This window comes from Lathamus discolor, chromosome 10 (assembly GCF_037157495.1).
Source record: "Lathamus discolor isolate bLatDis1 chromosome 10, bLatDis1.hap1, whole genome shotgun sequence".
Classification (NCBI taxonomy): domain Eukaryota; kingdom Metazoa; phylum Chordata; class Aves; order Psittaciformes; family Psittacidae; genus Lathamus; species Lathamus discolor.
Window position 1 is genome coordinate 6,410,024 of NC_088893.1, and position 21,195 is coordinate 6,431,218.

At 49.1% G+C, this 21,195-nt stretch overlaps 1 long non-coding RNA gene across 1 annotated transcript; it reads left to right on the forward strand.

Moving 5' to 3' along the window:
• The first annotated feature begins 17,538 nt into the window (after positions 1-17,538).
• On the forward strand, positions 17,539-20,884 carry LOC136020046 (uncharacterized). Its single transcript, XR_010615173.1, has 3 exons — positions 17,539-17,727; positions 18,858-18,949; positions 19,520-20,884. It is a non-coding gene; the product is annotated as an uncharacterized LOC136020046 (long non-coding RNA).
• Positions 20,885-21,195: the final 311 nt, after the last annotated feature.

Below are 21,195 nucleotides of genomic sequence, written 5' to 3' on the forward strand. Positions count from 1 at the left end.
GGAAGACAAGCTAAATCCAAACTGGTGGAGCAGTAACGATGTAAAGCACTGGAGTCTGCAGCTCACTAATTACATTTGCAGATAAATCCTAACTGGGAGAAGATGCAAACTCCAGTGTGAAGTGAAAGACAAAAGGAACCCGAGAGACGGGAGCTGCGGGTAGGAAGCGACAGTGCAAACCAGCCCTGATGAATGCAGTTCCTGTATTGTGGGGGAAATAACCCTGAAGCCAAATTCAATGGGAGTGAAACACCTGGAGAGCAATAGCCTTGGGCAGAAAGCACTCAGCCTACCAGGCAGGAGTTTGTAGTTGCTGCCATTGTGTGTTGCAGACCCAGAGGAATTGCAGGCAGGGGCAGGAAGAGGCCTCTTTCTTGCCTGAATCCCAAGAAGGATGTGGTTCAGATAACATGCGCCATGCTGGGTCCCAGAGACCTGGAGAAACGCTATGGAAAGCCCATGGGCTCAGCAGAGATGGAGACTGGACCTGTGCAGGGACTGCCCAGTCCCAGGCACAGTGGGAACCTGGAAAGCAAAGGGAAGAGCTGCAGGGAGTAAGTAGGGCGGCAGGGGTGACAGACCAGGAGGAGGGAGGAAGGGAGAGAAGAGGAAATGCCTCACGGCAGGTCTTGTGCTCTGCTATTTTTAGGTAACCCTTGCAGCCGCACTGGGCAATGGTCACCTGAAGATGTGCGGTGGGTTTTAGGAGCAGCCCTGAAAGCAGCTGCTGATGTGAGCCTGCAAAGGGACAGGGAGTGGTGGGAGCCTGGCATGGAGCAGGGGTCCACAGCATGCAGATCCGATGCAGATCCATGCATGCCCAGTCTCAGGCCTCCTCACTGCAAGTGAGACCTTGCTGGATATGGCCAGGGTAGGAGGGACACAACTTACAGCAAAAGAAGGGGGCTGGATGCTACTGATGATTTTCTCAAATCATGGCTTGTCAAACCTCATCACCCTGGCATGGGCTGTGTTAAATTGTAGGGAGGCCGTCGCTGTCCAGGGCATGAAATCAGGAGCCTGGCCCATTCCCAAGCTGTTTTCTAGGGTTGTGTCTTTTCCACGCGTTAGATCCACCCTGTGAAACCCCAGTATTGCCTTCTGCTGCCCACTGAGCTTGTGCTGCAAGTGAAGCTCTCTTTGAGAGCACCTCTGGGCTGCTCTACCCAAACTTGTCCTCCTGGGACTCCGTCCCCACTGCTCTGACATGTTGCCTTAACACCCTGCCCTTCCAAAGGGACCAGAGAGACTCCCTGCGTGTTATCACACTGCTTGGTGAAGAAGCTGGTGAGCACCAGGATGCCCTGACCTTGCTGGCACAAGATCAGCCATCCCTATTTCCCACTGTGGCCCTGTCACACCAGGGATGGACAGACCCTGAGACTGCTGTGACAGGACAATGCATATGTATGGGGCTGGGGCATCAGATCTTGTGCAGCAGAGGAAGAGCAGATTTCCTATTTACATGGGCTAAACGGCTAAAGAATAGAGGTGAGCCGCCTGTCAGCTCATTATAGCAGAAGCACAAGCCTGTGTTTCAGGAGCCCTCAGCTCTCTCTTCTGCTCCTATAATTGTGAAATCTGTTTGCCAGCAGTCCTCCTGGGATGAAGCTGCAGGGATAGCAAGGGCTTAACATGCAGTAATGTGCTTGCTGAAACCGCTTCCCTCCCGAGGCTGCACCATGTACTTTAGCCTGCCATTACCTGAATCCTTGGTTGCCTGGAGTTAACAGCTATTGTAGTTCAGGTCTTGTTGCAGAAATAAATAGGATCCCAAGGGGCTTCTCATGACAGAACCCTCCAGGTCATGAGCTGCCCCGGGCAGACTAGGACAACGGGTGGGAAAGTCTCCCATGCCTACGTGGGGAGAGCTGTCCTGGCCAGGCTGCGCTGCGCACTGCAGGAGCTGTGCTGCAGGCCCTGGGTGCAGCAGAGGAGTGCTGCACCAGCCCTACCAAAACCAGGCAAAGTGGCTGAAGAGAGAGCGGTGGCCAGGTAGTTAAGTGTTACAAGACTCCTCCCAGTGTAAGCCAATGTATTTAGAAAGGGATTAGCAGCAGTAAGGGTACAGCAAGAACCAAGCGGTGAGCACCAGGTGGATTGGCCTTGGAGTGTCACTGTGCTGGAGGTCTCCTGTTTTCTGCCCCGTGGGCAGCATGTTCAGGGGGTCCATCAGTGAGAAGAGTGCTGCTAGCTCCAAACATCTGCGCAGCGGGGCACAAGTGATGATGGGGGGCTCCCTCCTACCCCAGAAGCCTGCTTGCTAAGCAGATCTGCAACCGCCTGTAGACCCTTGGTGAGCTCCAGTCGTACACAGAGGTCCCTGAGACCTGCCAGCCAAGCCCAAGTGGGGTTTCCCTCTCTGTCTTATTTGCCCCTGTGCTGGATCTCTCCACTTAGCATGTGAGGAGCTGTGTATTTGAGGCTCTCACCCGTCTTGGAGCACGAAGGTTTGTCCCCAGGGCCTTTGCACTGTGCTGGGTGCAAGGGCTACATGAATCTGCACAAGCCTTGGGAGATGCCATGTGTGAGAGACTCATGCCTCAGCCAGGGCCCCTTCTTTCACCAAACAGCTCCTCATGTCAGCAAAAATAAGGAGTACATTTCATCTCCTTTTCCCTCTTTTCGAGAGCCTCCTGGGGACTGAAGTGGCACACCGTGCATCTGCTGCGCTGTGCTGGAGGAGGTCTCAGTTTTCTTCAGAGCTTATGTCAGGAGCTCGAGCACCCACATGAAGCTTTCTGAGAATTCTGTCATTTGCAGCCACGGTAGCACTGGAGTTATGAGCTCCCGGTGCTGGTGGTGAACCCCAATGCAATCTCAGCGCTAGCTGAGCTCTGCAGAGCAGCCCGTGTCCCGCAGCCAAAATTATTCAGCCTCTGCCACTCGAAGCACAGAGCAATTCACAGGGTAACCCACTTGTAGGGCAAAGGATGAAGTGCTACATCCTGAATATGAGCAGTGAAATTACCAGTGCCACCTCTTTCAATGCCACTGAATCCCTCTGAAATGAATTCTTGAGAACAAATGAGCCTGTTATACAAAGAGATTTGCTGAACACCGTGGATTTGCCTTTCCCTAGCTCTGTGCAGGGGCAACGGGGGCTGATCTTGCTCCAAGGTCAAATATTATCAGGGTGGGTTCAGCAGTGAGTGTTTCCCAGCTTGTTTGCTCTCTCCACTTACAAAATGCTGGCCAGACCCGGTCCTGGGCAAAGAGAATGAGGTTACAGAGGGTCCGCTTTGCTTTCTGCAGGGCAAAAGCTAATCAGTCCCACTGTGCCTCTGCAAGGCATGGGTGTCAATATGGGAAGATGCTGCTCCCTGAAAAGGCAGCTGGGATCAGGGCCAGTGTGGCTGCTGGAGTGTGGAAGAGCTGCTTGGTCAGCCTAGAACCTGGATGGGAGAAGACAGACGTCTTTTGCACCCACAGCACAAGACCAAAGGGGGTCTTCCATGGGGTCACCTCTCTCCATCCATCTATCCTCCCCGAGCTGTCTGGTTTTTGGGGAGGCTCAGAGCAGCCTTTTGGGAGGCAGGCAGCTCCAGGGTAACTGCAATGGAACATGCATGCTCTGCATGAGGCTTTTGGGTGGCTCAGCTGCAAGGGGCATCCCTAAACCCCTTGGGCAGATTTGCTGCCTATTTAAAGCAGGCACCAACCCAGCCCCATCATGGACTGATAATGTCTGTATGGAGGGAATCACTATGTTTCCTGCTTCTGGAGGGTTTCTTCCCTTGAGAAGAGAACATGAGGTACGAGACATATCACAGGATCCAGACATTTCATGCCTGCTGTTTCCTGGCTGTTCTGCTGGCTGGTGCCAGTGTGCCCACATGGCTTGTTTCCCAGTTACGTATTCTGTGTTTTAGGGAAGCTGCTCAGGCATGACCAGCCTTGGGGTCCCATACCTTTGTGCACTGGGATCTCCCTAGAGGACATGCTAGAGGATAACCTGTCATGCATCCCCAGTGCGTGCTGTGCTCAAGGATGTGGTGGTGTCCTCAGTGGTGGGGACAGATGGGTTGGGGGGATGTTGAAGGAGACCCCCAAGGCTTGCAGCCCCTGGGGACAACAATGAGGAGCAGCACACAGGCAGCTCCCTTGCGGTTTGGGGTAGGAACTCAATGCCCCTGGGAAGGCTGTGAGCAGAGCAGGACAGGACCCACCTCTGAGGACACAGTGGCTGATGGGAGAGCTGAGCAGAAAGACTTTGTGTTTCCCTGCTGCCAGACTCTGCTCTCTGGGGGCTCTCTACTTACAAAGGGAAGCCCTCCCCTTTATTCAAATCAAACCCATCTTCTGAGTTTAGAAATCCCTCAGAAGGGGCAAGGAGGGCTATGTGGAAATTGACTGAGGAGACCCATTGCGAAGCAGCTGTCCAAGCTGCCGTGGTCCCTCAGTTCCTATGCCGGGAGCAGAGGCAGGGAGCTCAGCAGCATCTTCAGATCTTGCTGATGCTGGAGAAGGGAGCACACAGGAACAATTTGGTCAGGTTTCCCGCTGCTGGGAGTGCTCTTAGATGTTATGATTTCTTAATATACTCCCTACACATGAGCACACCAGGTGCTGGAGTTTCATAAATTCGCATCTTTGCAATAGCTGCTTGATTCCCCATCAGGATCAAAGCTGAACTTTCCTGGAGAGGCAGCCTGTCTATTCAAAGCATTTTCATGTGACAACTTAAACTGGGCTCTGTGACAGTGCTGTAGATCTGCAGTGGCCACCACCCAGAAATCTCTGCTGCTGTTTGCACTGCTTTTGAATATTCCTCACAGTTTTGTGCTCCAGAGCTTCCCCCTGTGCTGGCTACCTACCTGCATGCCTCCGGTGCCAAGCGACCTGGAGAGGGCCGTAAGCATTCCAGCACTTTAAAAGGAAACCTTTTAGCTGCCTCTTTATTCACAGAACTTTTCACCCTATGTAGGTTCTCAGCATCTATTAGAAAAGACATTTTTCTCAGGTGCATAAAAATATCTCAATGCCTTAATGAGAACATTAAACTCGGTTTCACCCACTTTGACTGCTGCCGTGAGGTCTCAGCGTAGAACAAACACCTTTTGTCCAATTACTGGAAGAAAAAAAAAAACCCAGCTCTTTCCTTGATAGGTTCTCTATTACCTTGTTCTTGAAATTCCCTTCATTGTTCGTCACGTCAAGCAGGGACACCTTGCTGTGGATGGAGCAGTTCCCAGCTACCCAGGCTATGTCACTGGTTCTATGCCATCCTTCTGATGGATACCTGAGAGTAAGCACAGAAACAGAGGATTCCCACCTTTCAGGAATAAAACTTTACTATTCCCACATATGACGTACACAGTTCTGGTGTCTAGGGGCAAGATCTGAGCTGTCTACCATAGCTTCCAGCTACTTCCTCTACCGACTTCAAAACACTCAGCAAGTTCTCAAGGTCAGTGAGGACAGAGGAGCACCAAACACACTGCTCTATGGACTAAGGGCTTTACTAGGATAAGGGCACCTGGATAACAAGAGTGCATACGCGGATTTCTGCTCTGCTCTTTATTTCAGATAGCTGTTGGTCAGCTGTGGCTGGGACTGCTGTATCAGCATCCCTCTCCCTTTAACTGATGACAGTGGGATGTGCTCCCTTCCCACACACCTGCAGCTTCCTCTGCCTTTGGTATGACCCTTCCCATAGGAATCACCCTCTGGGGTGACGGTCCTCCCACACTGCCTTCCAGTTCACCCTGCAACCCTCTGCACTGTCAGTACAGCCTGCGTGCCAGGGTATCCTGAGGGCAGGAGTCAGGGGGGCAACCTGCCAAAGAACATCTCTTAATTGAAGATCACATAACAAACATTCCTCCTCAGGCTAGCTGGAAGTTATGGCTGTGATCACAAGTCAAGGGCAACCCAAATGCAGACAGGAACGTGTCTCTACTTGCCTCCATGCTACTGAGCCAGGGGACGTGATATTTAGGTAGATCTTCAGTTCCCCAGATGGGCTCAGTGTGAGCAAGAGCAGAGTGGTGAAGCTCCTAGAAAATCAGAGAGTGATTCAGAACCTGGTTTTATGTACTCTGAATGCCTTTGTTTCTCTGCTTTCCTTAGGGCGGTGCTACTCAGTGAAGGAAGAGGTGGTCCTGGCTGGGTCTGCACCTCTGCTGGTTTTCCCTCAGATGAAATAGCTCACTGGGAACATGGGAATCCCAGTATGCCTGGGAGAGTCACCTTCCAGAGATGTTGGAAACAGCATCCACCAGAAGTGACGATGCTGAAGACAAAACCCATCTGGGTGAGTGGAAATCTGTAGAGACAGAGACACTTTATGGAGTACAAAAATGGCAGCATCGAGGGCTTTGCTGAGCTGGCTTCCTGACTGAGAGTCAGCTGCTGTTTCCAGAGGACTTCTAGATGCTGGTTTGCTTTGGCACGAATATCTGCAGAGCTGTTACTGACAGCCACTTGGCCAAGCTCCCCGGGGGTTTCACCCTAGTTGGGGTCAGCACAACTTTCTCCCTCTGAGCTGTGATGCTCAAGCCCATCGTGCCAGCCAGCGGGCTGCCACGGTGGGTTATTCATAGGAGATGCGTTAGAAACTGGCTGAAGAGAAAAAAGCCCTTTGCTGGGGAGAGGGTTGAGCACAGTGGGACCAAACTGCCTGGCAGAGAGGAAGGCTCCTGCTTGTGACTGTCCCTGCTACCAGGGTGGGTGCAGCGGGGGTCTGTTGGCCGCTCCTCGCCTCTCCCATGGACTGTCTCCAGAGGAGTTCATGAAGGATTGATGGCACTGGGTGCCTTTCCAAGACCAAAGCCCCATCACTCAGAAGGCGTTAGACGTGGTCTGGCGTGACACGCTGCTCTCTGGCACTGACCAGGGCAGGCTGCTGACTGCAAATCTGCTGGGTCCACGGGCAAATTATCCCAACATCAGCACATTGAAGAGAAATTAATTTCCCTGCAGGAGCGAGGAAGAAAGGCTCTTCCCAATCACAGTCCAGCTCACAGAGGCTGTTATGAAACATGGTGACAAGCTCCTCTGTGCCACACGGACAGGGAACAGCGTCACGCCTGGATCTGCAGACAAGCCAGCAAGGTAGGAAAGTCACAACAAGCAATGGGAAGAGAGCCCCTGGTTGATGGCTTTTAAAGTTAGTTACAGGGGACTGGAAGCCCTCAGGATGGTTGAAGCTTTCCCTCTGCAATCAGTGCAGGGACACAGAAGCACTGCAGAGGGGCAGCAGTGGGGTGAATGGGGTCACATACGCACGGATGAGGAGGAAAGTATTTGTAAGGAATCTGATATAATCTAATTAGTGGCATCTGACTGAAGAACAAGTGTCTTGCTGCTAAAGAAGAAGAAAAATGTAACCTCAAATTACTGCTTTGTGCTGGCCTAGAATAATACTGAGGGTTTAGGACAGAGGAAACAGTAACAGAAAGGGAAGGAAGGTGCGTGAATGTAAATATGAAATGGAATAGAATATAATGTGGCTTTACCAGAGGAAGATCAAGTAAGATAAAGCTGCTGTCTCTTTTGGGGAAGATAACAGATTTATTTATATATTTATTTTTAAAATGGAAGGAAAATGCATTAGATTTCATCAACCTGCACTCGACATGGCACTGTATGCAAGCTTTCCTGTGCCTCTGGAGAGGATAAGCTCCATCAGGTGAAGAAGACCCCTGGCATGTGTGCTGGACAGTTATCAGTCCCAGCTCCCCTGCTCTGTAGTTTGGCCTTGGGTGCAGATTTGGGGCAACAAAAAGAAACTAAAAATTAGAGGAACAGATGTATTGCTGCTGTGGGCAGCCCTGGGAAGGACAGCCCGGGAGGACACAGCGGCGTCATCCTTGTCCCTTGGTGTGGCAGAGCCCCAGCTGATGGGCTTGGGGATGCAGACAGGGGAAAGGCAGTTGCCACCAGCCTGGCTCCTGCTCTCTGCCAGCTCAGGTTAGGAGCAGCAGTGTCCCCGCGGCTGCTTCTCCTGCTCCTCCTGCCTCCCCAGCAGTGGGTGCTGATGGGATGGAGGGACTGGGCGGCAAACCAGCTCCTGCCACATCCTTTTCCTTAGAGAAAGCCCACAGAGACCAGCCAAGAAACGCTGTGGAAGCCACTTTCAAGGGGCAAAGAAGCTGCTAGGAGAGGAGAGGCACCTGCTCCCACCTCCCTGCAGCGAGGCAGGGAATGTCACGCATGAGCCCCATCCCTGCCTCAGAGCTCTTCCCCCCCAGTGCCATCCCCAGGCTGCCTCCGCCCCAGGCGCTCTTTGCTCATACTTGCGTCTGAATGCACATTTCTCCAGCTCAGTGAGTCAGCTGGGGCTGGACCAGAGCTGGAAGTGTTTTATGTGTGCAGAAATGGAAAGGAAATGAATGCTGCTTCTCCTCTCAAGTCTGAGATGGGGAAATGATTTGCCGGGGATTTGTAATAGTTTTTTTTTTTTCTTAAATCTGCCTGAATAGGCTTTCTGTGGAGAGAAAAGAGAAAGGCTCTGAAAGCAGAAAATATGGTTATGTCCTAATGGGATAATTTATTAGTAGGGACAGAAGAATTAAAGAAAAAGGAAAAGAAAAAACCATTTCCCTGTCAGCCAGGAGCTGTTCTGGCCATTGTGGGGCCACACAGCAGGGATTTATCCCTTGTATCTCTGCAGAGCAAGTCCTGGGTTAGTGTTGAAGAAACCTGGGAACTGACCCCTCTGTAGATATCCTCCTGAGCGAGAGCCTGTCTCTGATATGTGCTCTGTAAACACTTATACAAGCCCACCTGCTCCAAACCTTCCTGATAAGCCCTGGGCTTTTGCCAGGATGCTGATGGCACTGAGGGTCTTGGGAGCAGATTTGCTTCCCCTTGTCACGCTCCGTGCCTTGCGATACAGATGATTTTCTCTCACTCTGAGTGAGCTTTAGATCCAGCTGAGTTCAGGGTCAGAATAAACCAGGGTGCCACCCCTTTAACTGCAAACCTCTCTGGTTCTGATGATGACTGAAGATCTCCTGTGCTTCTGTTTCCTTTTCCTTACCCAGGACTGGGAACCATAAGTGACTGTGGGCAGCAGCCTGGCTCCTGGAGCAAACTCTACCCCAAAGGCTGCCCTGTCGATGCACTGGGGCCCAGCCCCTGTGTGTTCTCTTCCAGCAATGACACCTGCCTGGAGCAGAGATCAGAGGAATCACAACGGGAAGCTGCTGAAACAGGAGGTGTGGAGCAGGGAGAATAGGCACTTCCCTACCTGCAATGCAGAGTAAATCCAGTCTGTTGCCATCCCATCACTGGCAGGACCCTGCAGAGTTCAGTGTGATCCATGTCCTCAAAACGGGCATTTCTGATGGCTGTTTCCTGTTTTGATTTTCTATTTATTTGCTGAGCTGGGAGCAGGTTGCAGGTTACAGCTCAAAGGATGCTTCACTGAGCTGCAACCACAGGAAGATGTCCTGCTGTCCTCCTACCTGTGAGCTGCCTTGGACACTGCTCTGGCTACAAGAAGATGCTGTCACCGTTGACTTGGTGGAAAGACAAACCCTGCTTTGCCTGTTGCCCATGCACATGTTGTCTGCCTGGACATCCTGAGTGTGCCGAGAGGAGCAGGGCTGGAAGGAGCATGAGGTTTGCCCTTTGTGGCGCAGCGAGCTGTGAGGCTGCTCAGCCACCTGCAGCAGGGTAATGTGCAGCTTTTGTGCCACAGATCTGGGAAGATGCTGTAATGAACAAGCCACAAAGGCAATTAATTGCTAATGGCCAGCCTCGACTGGCCAACAGCGGGGTTGTGGGCAGGAAACTGAGCAAAGGTTTTGCAATTTGCTCCTCTTGCTGGAATCCCCTCACTTCCCCTGAGGCATTTCTAAAGGACCCCAGTGACAAAGCAGCCTCTGATGGCACTGGGAACATGCTCAGCTCTCTCCTGCATCACTGCCACATCAAGTCACCCTCAGGTCAGCAGAAGAAGCAGCAGGAACTACAAGAGGCAGTGTGGTCCAGCAGCAGAAGAAAGATATTGCACTGTTTCCCATCCTGTATCCTTGTTGGGTAAACTCCCAGCTGTGTTTCAGGAGATGCTGTTACTCATCTCCTGGCTAGGAGCAGGGCTTCCGGGGACATTGACTCATTCCTGGATCACATTAAACCCTCAGATGCTCCCATGATGCCTGTCATCCCAAGAGCTCCCCACTGCCCATGGGTGCCGATCCTGACTTTCCGCAGCTTCATTTCCCTTATACGTACCAGAATTGGCTCTCACAACTGGCATTTGCTGCAGGCTTTCTGCTCCTCCCCTCATGAGAGCTCCAGTAAACTCTGACTGGTTTTGAAGAGCTTTATGCTCAGCTGGAATTTGCTGACTCTCATCACCCTTTCCAGAAAGGTATGTCCCAAACCAGAGAAACGCTTATCATAGAAACCCTGGGGCTCAGCTTCAAAGAGGAGGAGCTCTGGAGCTCACTTTGACTCTGTACTAAAATCCCTCTGGAAGAAGTGATGCACATGCATGTCATCTGTCCTCCTGGAGGCAGAATGGCTGGAGCTGTGGGCTTTAGCTGCTCTGCTCTGAGCACGGTGAGAGCTGTTGTCCTGGCATTGCTTGGACCATGGGCAGACCGTGGGTGAGGGACAGGTATACGTGCAGGGGGAGGAAATCTCCCTGCACAGAGAAGTGGTACCCATAGCCAGGAGAGATGCTGAGCCGGAGCAAAAACAGACCACAGTCCAGCATGGCACTGCCCAGACATGGTGTCCTCCCACAAGGACACCATTTCCCTGCAGCTAAGACAGACCCAGAGGGTAGGTTTGATCTGTTGGATGCCAGAGATCGTAGGGCATCAGGGACTGTCGCGATAGGACAAGGGGTGATGGGTTCAAAACTGAAACAGGGGAAGGTCAGGTTGGAGATAAGGAAGAAGTTCTTCCCTGTGAGGGTGGTGGGTAAAGGCCTTTTTGTTTCCCTGCTGCCAAACCCTGCAGATTCTGGGGTGCTCTGCTTAAACCCCCATGCTTCCCCCTTGATGTGCAACTGCAACCCAGCATCTGAGGTTAGAAACACTTCAGGTCTGGCAGGTTTCTGCGATGCTAAGGGGCCGATGCAGCAGAGCAGCTGGTGGGGTGACCCACCAGGACATCGCGAAGCAGATCACAGCGTGTGTGCTGGGAGTGCTGTGCTGCTGACAGGCACAGCAGCTCCTCTGAGGTCCAATGGAGCTGCAAGGTCATACCTGTCATTTTCCAGGAAAAAACACAGGTTTGCATCCCTCTCTGTGCTTGGAAGACTTCACAGCTCTGGGGAAGACCAAAATTGCCTTCGGCAACATGGTCTAGTATGACGGCCCCTGTGGCAGGGGGTTGGAACTGGATGATTTTAAGGTCCTTTCCAACCCAAACTAGTCTGTGATTCTCTGATTAGCTGGAGCTCCTGCTTTTTCAAGAGGAGGCTCTGCTGTATGGGTTTTTTCCCTGGTCATTTGAGTCCCAAGTAGGGTTGGCATATCTGGGGAAGATCTATGCTCTTATTAATTACCCTTCATCTGAGCAGTCCCAGAAGAGCATGCATAGGAAAGTTCATTGTGTTGGTGCTTCCTTTCGCCCAGGTGATGCTAGGAGGAAGCCTGTGGGCTGTGGGATTCAGCAGGGAGCAAATCTTTGCCTGGCTCTGGTGGCCAGGATGGAGATGTGGACACAGGGATGCTGCTTTTGGAGCTGCCATCTCCTTTCTCCCACATTGAAAGCAAAAATGATCAGTCCCCCCCCATCATCCCTGATGCAGGAAAAGCCTCTCTGATATTAATAAGAATCTAATTTTACATTTATTGTTCCATGAATTAATTACATTGCAAGTAGAGTTACCTTTTACACAGCCATTAAACTTCAGGAAGGCCTCTTTATACCACTCCATGGATAATTTAATTAGCATAGTAATGTCTTATTAGCTGTAAACCCAAAGCTGGTTTAGAATCACTTAAATTAAAACTCAAAAGCCTTCAGCCACCTTGTAACCCCTCTGCCTGAGTGGTGGGCAGAGGATGGAGTATGCACAAGTGGTGGGCTTCACCCTGCCACAGGCAGAGCCTCCAGGCAGCTTTCTCGGCTGCAGTGCTGCCTGCACAGCATCCACGGGGCTGAGATCATGGGATGGAGCCCCTCAGCTCTCCTCCTAATCCTCATTTTATTTCCTGTTAGCTATCATTGGTATTTGCATTAATTGGGCTACTCATGGAAGAGCCATGATAATCCATTATGGATGGACAATTACAGCTCAGAGGGGAATTTAGGAGCTGAGGCAGGAGCATCTGTGGCACTTTGAGGAGGGTTCTGTCCCTAGCCTAGGGCTCCCTGGGGCTGTAGGGTCCTTGCCACCTTCTCCATAGGTTTTCAGCAAAGGAAACCCCAGAGCTGATGATGGGGCTGGCTCAAGAAGCGTCCACCCGAGGCGAGCAGGAGCAGAGGGCATCTGTCTCATCACAGTACCAGTGCAGCATGTCCCCTTGGCCCCTGGGGTCCCCTCTGTGCCCCGACTCCCAGCAGCATCATCCTCTCCATTAAAGCGCTGTGACTTCAATGTTGTGGCTGCACTGAGATTTATGCATGGAGCTGGGATTATGTAGCTGTGTTTCACATGATCCCAAACATCCCGCTCACACTGGGGTCAGGACTGGCTTCTCTGTTCTTATATATCACAGTTTATGTATGAAACCCATTTTAAAATGACCCCTTCTACTATTCAGTTAATGAGTGTAACTTTTTTTTCTGTAACATATCTTCTTAGCTAATAAATAGCTTAATTTGGAGGTTTGGAAATTGACTCAGAGCAGAGTTTAACGAAATCGAAGAGCAAGACTACGGCTTGAATGTAATAATCTGAAAATAATTGATTAATTTGCATGATCCTTCGTAATTGCTTCAATTTACACCCAAGAGGCCACTGTCATCAATAGATGAATAAGACATAATTTTTAAAGTCCCAATAATGCATGGGCTAGGATGGAAGCAATTCACTCATCCTGAAGCACAGCGCAGGCTCCTTCCAGCACAGTGCGGGGAGAGCTCTCATTGTTAGAGATATCATGCTATAATTTAATTCGCTTGTTAAGAATGCAATTATGTTCATCATCCTCAGGAAAGAAGAGGATCAAGTCCTATCAGAGTGATGCTAACCTTTAGACAGAGAGATTTCAACAGAATGAGGAAACCAGGCTTCAGCATCAAGAGTCAGAAGTAAAGAGATTAAAATGCTGAGATTTGGCACGGATGCTCTTTAAGGAGTGACATAGCAAAACAGCTACCTTCTGCAAGGTACTTAACCACATGCTTCAGCTTCAATTGCCATTAATGAGATTTCAGCATATGCTTAGCTATACCAGGACCTGACAGTACCAAAAGCTCAAACTGCCTGCCTGGGTCTGATCAGCGAGCACGGGAGGAAGGCAGGAGCAAAGGCAGGTAAATGGCAGGGTTCAGGAAGGTGTTTGGGCCACACAATGGTCCTTCAGAAAATGGAAATCCAACCTTCACAAGGTCAACAAACAGGGGCAGAAAATACAGCATGAAAGAGGGGAAACAGGAAGCCAGCAAGAAATAGCAAGACTTGGTAGGAATGGAAACAAACAATAGATAATTCAAGTCTGCCAGGAAGAGGAAAGCCTGCAAAGGAACGAGACAGGTCTGCTGGCTCCCCAGGAGTTAAAGGGAACAATTAAGGAAGATGAGGACACGGCTGAGAAGTGAAATGATTTCATTTCATAAGTTCTCACCTCAGGGGATGTTGGGAGAAATCTGCTCTTGACTTGCTCTTTTCTGGTAATAAAGGTGAGTTGCTATTAAGGATTAAGGTATCAAATGAAGAGGCGCTGGTGCAAATAGGTAATTTAAAAGATATTAAGTCACTGGCTCTAGATGGGACATTCAGGGGTTTTGAAGAAACCCAGTAATACAGTGGCTGAGCTGCCGGGTGAGCTGCAACAATATTCATCTCACTGCCAAAGCAAGTGCGGGATCAGAGGGCTGGAGGGCAGCAGCAATTGCTGTGCCTCTGTTTCATAAAGAAACACAGAGAAACCCAGCAACTGCTGCTGGTGAGCCTTGTGCTGCCAGAGACACGGGTGACACGGTCACTGCATGCTGAGATCCATCCTTGTGATGCTGAGGGTACATGGGCATGGGGGGGACCCGTCTCACCTTGGGCTGCTCTTCATTAACTCCTTTTACCCTGTCTCATTCCCTTTCTGTTTGCAGGACTTCACAATCACAGAGATGAGGCAGCAGCAGCTTAAGAGATGTCTCGGTCTTGCACCTTCTGCCTGGCACTCCTTTAGAAATCTCCCCAGAGGAGAAGGAAGAGCAGCTAAAGTGGAAATACAGCAAACGTATTGAGGCAGAAAAATTACTCAGATTTAAGGCTGCCTGCTCAACCCTTTGTGCACGTATATTAAGGCACAGTACATGGCTATGATTCAATTCCCCTCAAGTTTGCTTCCTAAAAGATAGCTTGCTGTGCCTTCAAATAACATTTCCTTCCACCCTAAGGCAGGCATCTAAGAAAGGTGGGATGATGTCAGGCTAGGTGACAGCCAGAGGTCCCTGCTAGCCTGAATTAGCCCATTACCATAGGAGTCTTCCTCCAAAGGAAGCCCACCCATGATGTTCAGACACAGAGCTGTCTACTGAGATGATTACAAACATACTGCGGGTGATTTCTTTCACCTGGACCATTGCTTCTTCCCAGTTTGTGGCACCCCAGCGTACTGCCACCATCCTAACCCTGAATCTAGGGGTACAAACATTGGAGGGGTTAGAAGAAAGATAATTTGGTGATAAGCCGTCTCTAATCAACTTACTTTAGGGGTCCTGCTTGTCCTGAAAGAATTGATGCCAGAGACAATATTCTGGCTTAAAGGGATCCCTCAACCAATGCAGTCCAGTGGTGCCTGTGTTCCAGTTTAGACAATGACTTTCATGAGACGCAATCAGAGTGGAAACTCTCCACCCAAACATGAAACCTTGTTATAAAATCATAGCCCTGAAAACAGGATATTTTAAATCCTGGGCATCCCTCCTCCCAGCTCTCCTTTGCTCTGCTGTGGGATTTGATGCTGAGTTTTGCAGCCTGAGGGCATTACGGTTATCTCCAGCAAGGCGCTAAGGTATGGAAATGCAAACATGGTGTTTGGGACTCCCTAACCATGATTTGTGGTGATGATATGCCACGAAGGTTTGACTGGGGCTGTAGCATTAGGGTGACTTTTAAAATCCGTGTTCAGCTACACTGGTATTTAGAGGTGTGATAAATTTGTCTTCTGCTTTTCTCCTTGCTAAAGCAGGGAAGGGGTACGACGCTGGGGAGTTGTAAAGCCTCTTTGCTCCAAGAACTCCTGCCTTAGCTCTGCTGCCTATGTACCTGAGGAGAAAAGCTGCCTTGCTGCTGCACCTGCCCCCATTTCCTTTAGGTGTTGCAGCCACGAGGCATAGAAGAGATTAAAAATCAAGGGGAAAACAGACTATCTGGGGCTGTCTACTGGGTCAGTGGTGGTAAAAGCCTGCCTTCAGGAAAAAAATCGTCTGAGATGATTCTGAGATCGTTCAAAGCATTGCAATGCCTCTGGGTATTTTTCACCATCCCTGTATTTTTCTTGTTAAATGTGTAGTTTATAATATTTCTATCTTAGTGCTTTGCTGGGGACCATAAACACCTGATGAAAAGCACTTGCAGACTACCTGGGATGTTCTGAAAAGCATGAGAGCCATAATAGTCCACAGGAACATCTGCATCCTGACAGTCTGAGTTTATCTGGGTAAAGCTGCATCCGTGTAGAGCTTCCAATTCAATTTCCACATTTTTCCAAAGAAGAAGAAAAATGTCTTATGTTTCCTGGGTGACTGGAGGAAGGTTTTACTGTGCCAGGCATCTCTAATCTCCCTGTGCAAGATTTCCTTAGTGGCAGACAAAGCGCAGCAGTCTGACTAGACACAGAAAAGTGGATAAGGTCTGGAAATGATGCTTTATAGAGGTGTGGGGTTTCATCATATTCTGCTTCACCTTTGATGGATCGATGATCATGAAAGCAATTGGTGGGTTTGGGGTCCCAGTGAGCTCAGCCCTGCTCCTGCACAGCTACAAATAAACAATGTCCCCAAATCCCTCTCTGCTTCCAGAGAGCTACAAATCTCTGCCCTTCCCTCTTGGAGAAGTCCCAGCCGCGCTGTGTTGATGGCAAGCTCATGCCTCACAGGAGCTAAATTAGTGGGAGGCTGGCTGCTTCTTGGAGGGCAGGCTTGCAGGGGCCTGGAGCTGTGAGCTGGGGTGATCAACAGCGCAGAGGGCACCGTCGCTGTGACGGGAGCTGGGTGCCAAGGAGGAAGGAGCAGGTGGCGCAAGCAGTGATGCAGGGCGAGGTGCTGCGCATCTCCAGCAATCAGCACCCATCCAGCACAGGCACAAACTGATGGAGCTCAAGCCCTGCCTGTCAATACATGCGAACGCTGGGGATGGCAGTGACATCCAGCGTGCAGCTGCTGCAAGGAATTCAAAGTGGATTGCCAAACTTTTCACCCTTACAGGAGTCTACCAGCTTACAGCTGTCCCCTCCGCAGCAGGAAGCTGCTTCCATTTAGAGCTGAATGAAGAGTGGAAGGAGGGGGGGGAAGAATCATGAATATTAATTTGAATTCAACTGAATTTCAATTAGGCTGTGTTCAGTCTCCACAAATATTTGAGCAGAGCTATTGCAAATATGGTGAAAAAGCAAATCTGCAACTTTAACACACAAATATTCACAAAAGAGAAATTCTGCACTGCGTGCCCACAATTCGTGTCAGCTTGACTTGAATTCCGCAGTCATGCACTATTGTTCCCGTGCCCTGGTCGGGTGATCTTTACGGGAGCGAATGGAATGAATACACCAACTTAATGTAGCCTGTTAGGTGTGGGTGAGAGCATGAAATCATGGCACGTGTTCTGGCATGTGCAAGCTGGGATGCTGAGGCTGGTGAGCCGTGCTCCTGACATGGTGAGCCGCTTCGTCCTTCCTGACCATGTAACAGGCTGCTGACCCAAAGAGGGCAAGGTCATGGCACAGAAATGGGCTGGATCCAAGAGTGATGACACTCACAGATGGGGCTGCAAGGGCTGGGGAGGAGCCAGCGACAGGAAACCGTATTAAGGTTGTTAAGTCATTAAAAGAAAGAAATACCCAACTTGCTGAACATCCCACCACCAAGCATTTCAGTGCCATTGACTCCAGGTCACACAGCATCAAGATACGGTGATTTTTCTCTACACTTCTACTGTGAACGCTGGCTGCACGTCCCCATGGAAAATGGCCTGAATGAAACCAAAAGTGGCTAAACCGTGTCAACCAGAGGAAGGTCTACCCAACTTTGTGAGGAGCTGGAGGTGGAGGTGGGGAGATCCTACCCACTGAGTAACATGAGTGCTCCCAAGTGAAGGAACCTCACCCTTGCCACAGGTGGGTTTGGAGGCCTCACACTGCACAGCTGATGACAGTTTGGAATGATTTCAGAGGACAAAGGGAGAAAGGAGCAGGGCTCAGAGTCTGGTGCTGTGGTGGTACGGAAGTGATGGTAGGGAAATCATCCAAGGACTGAGTATGTGAATGCCACAGTGGTAGGGGAGTTCTCCAGCAGTTCAAGGGACTTAAGCAGAGAACAACAGTATGTAGGATAATGAATATGAAAGTAAGGAAAGGAAGATGGAGAGGAGCTGACTGCCCACTGGTGATGCCAATTTATTAGACACCATGGGCTGTCACAGCCAAACAGGAGGTAGGCAAACAATAAATCTTATAAATCTTCTGTAAGAGGGACTGTGTGGCTCTCAGATGTTCCATCCAGTCCAGTGCTCTTCTTGCCACTGATTATACTCAGCTTAATACGAACTGTGGAGCAGCCAGCGAGTGGGGCAGTAGGATTTACCTGCCAGAAGGAAAACCCTTTCCTTGAGGATCTGGTCATGGCACTCCTTACAAAGAGGGGAGTACGTTTTCTTTAACTTCAGTGGTCTGTGCTGTACCCCACTCAACTGTTCAGGCTATTTTTAGGGGAGGCTGGACAGAAATGAGCACTTCACAGCATGGCTAGTTTGTTTTATCCTAGGGTTGATATTTCAAATGCATCAGATGAGTTGCACCCTACGTTTCAGTGTCTTTTCATCAGCTGTAGAAGGAGGCCAGATGAGTAGCTCAAGTGTAAACATCTCTAATGTAAAAATTTCCACTTAGAAATCCCCCTCTGTGTCCTTCACCTACCTCTTTTTTCCTGTGAATAACTGCTTTTTCTATATACTAGCCAAGCCTTTCGGGTGAGTGATATTCAAACAACAGGCAGCTGCCCTGCTGCTCCCATTGAGTCCCATTGTGAAGCTGGTGAACTGATTGATTGTTTGGTTTCTTGAGAACCTGATGTTGTTTCTGCCTTTTCTCTGGGTGGCTGAAATGTTTAAGCAGGAGAAAGGAACAATAGCAACAGAAAATAAAGAGGGGAGAATTGTGAGAAATTAAGTCTATAGAACAAATGATTAATAGTGCATTTCCTGAGACAAACAATAAGCATTGGGGCTGGGACCTGTGCATATTGGGAGAGTGGTGATGCTTTTACTGACTCCTTACACAAGACAAATGATGGGGATGGGGGATTCCTTTCATGGCCGGTTGACTGTGGGGCCCTAATGCACAAGTGTACTCTGAGAGACCTAGTGAAGAGTCTCAAGATGCCTATTAAAAGCCAGGCTAACAGAGGCAACCTTCACATACTAACAGGGTGTGAGGTGTTTTGTGTGAAGGGCTTTATGCTTCCAAGCAAGTGCAGGACAACTGAGTGTCCTGATCCTGCAGCTTTATGCCTATGAGTGGCACAGGTCTTTACGTCCTCCTCCTCTCTTCTTCCTCTATCAACAGTGGTTGGGGTGGATTCTGTCACTTCAGTCACATGGGCTGATGCTGCCCCTGGAATTCATTCCCATTCCCTCAGAAGATTCAAAAACTTTGCAGTAAGTCAAAGAAATTTAATTTTAAGCTCAGTGCTGAAGGATAATGAATCTGAAATATGTGATCTTTTGTAAAATTATATTCTTTCAAATGCTTCGATTCAGGCAACGCTATCTCATAAGGGAAGTACACAAAAACCCTGCAATCAAAATGACCTATACAAAACATAAAGAAGAGTTAATAGGATTGCTGTGAATTCTAAAGGGGGTGGTGCAGAACAGCACAAGTGGGCCTTGCAGTGGGGCATTTATAATCTCCCGTTCCATTAACAAATTTTAATATAGTCTTTGAGGGTAGAAAGTGGTCGTTAATAAAACTTTAAATTAAAGCATACTGGCTGTCAGATTAGATCATTAAAATTGCAGGGTACTGGCGGCGGACTGGCTCTGCAGGAGGAGACGGCATTGCTAAACCTACATTGTCGACACCATGAAATGATTCCAAAGCAAACAGGGGAAAAAAGGAATGAAACTATTTTATATATGTGAATTATGATTCTATATCATGTTTAACGAAGAGAAAAATGTAATCATATTTCATCAGCTTTCAGTATAATTATTGTTTCTTAACAGCAAGGGCTAGGCGCAGAGGGAGAGGTGCACACACGGTGCATCAGCAGCCCATTATGCAGATGGACAGTAGGACAAGGGCAGCTTCTAGACTGGTGAAGATCGTTGCCCTGGATCAGTCCAAGGATGGAATTGGCTCTAAAATCTTCTAAAGAAGCCTCATTTCTGCTAAGGAAACTCTCTCCTTGGGAAAGGCGGTTTCGACTTCTAGAAATGGTTGTTGCCTGGGGATCCAGGCAGCTGCAAGATGAACACGCTTCTCCTGGCAATACTTTCTCAAAGGATTTAGGAAAGAACCTGTAAAGGGATCCTGGAAAACAGAATTGATAGCTGAGCACGCAGCATTACTTGAAGCTGCACAGAATCTTTTTCTGAGTACAGATATATATCTGTAGGAATCCTCTTGCTTCTATTTATACTTCACATCTCATGCAAGACTAAAGAGAATGAGTCTGGTTCTGCTGTGCCTGACACTAGAAAAAGAACCCCAAACAAATAAAACAGCAAACCAACAAAACCTCTGAGTTTTCCCCAAAAAGATGTGTTTAAAATTATCAAGGATGTTCCTGGATGACTGGTGTTCCCATTATCTCCCTCTTAAAGACTGTTTGTCTAGATGAGAGGACCCTGATAGATCCCCTTACCTCTGCTGGTGGTGCTGGAGGTAAAGGTTTGGGGCAGGAGAAGGTAGAGCCAGCACTACCAGCACATTTGCCTGTCTGTCTGTGTGTCCCAGCACTGTCCCACCAGCCTTAGGTTCAAATAGGAGTAGGGGTAAGAAGTAGAGCTTGACTGATATAAATCCCATGTTCCATCTGGATACCAAAAAACTTCCCGGTTGCTCAGTAAGTTCCTCACCATCTCACAGCTGGAGAAACAGAGGAACAAAAGGCAGAGCACAGACATACTCAACATGGACAGACACAAGTCTTTGAGAGCTGTAGAGCTCAAGCAAATAAGTTCTGTGCTTCCATCATGAGCCTCAAGAAATAAGAAATGAAGAAAGAAGAAACAAAATTACTCCCATTAAGTAATTCAGATGTGCCACACTAACTAGGACCACTGCTTGTGGAGATGTTGTCGTTTTCATAGGCTGGGGCAGGCAGAGGGAGTGAACCAGTATTTCGGGGTAGGTGACAACCAGTGACATTTTGAGGGATGGACCTACAGAACCGCTCCACATTTGTGAAAGTTGAAGCCGAAGAAAAGCATGTTCAGGTTCACAGACATAGCGAACAGCAAATCCATTCCTTCAGCGCTGCTCCTAGCTCTTCATATGAATTGCTTGTGAACACATTTGCCTTTCTATGAATTATTCAGCCTCTTAAATGATTGGGCAGATGATTTATGCGAACGCTTCTTGGCCTATTGGGAGATTTTTGCTTGTACAAACAGCCATGCTGGATGTGTCCGATTGGTGCACAGGCAGCCTTACATGAGCAGTTGTGACATTTTCCCTTCCTTCAAGCTTTTAAGTAAACAAAGTGTGGTCGTATGAAAGTCTAACCAGTGTCACTGTGAATCTGGGCATGTATGAAAAATGAATACTTCTATTTAGCCCATGCAGAACATCCTTTTGATGTCGAACCTCACTGGTGAGTGTTTTCTTCACACGCAATCTTCTTTCTTCTTGAAATAGACTTTTAGACAGAGCGTGAGTTTCAGTTATTTTCCTCTGA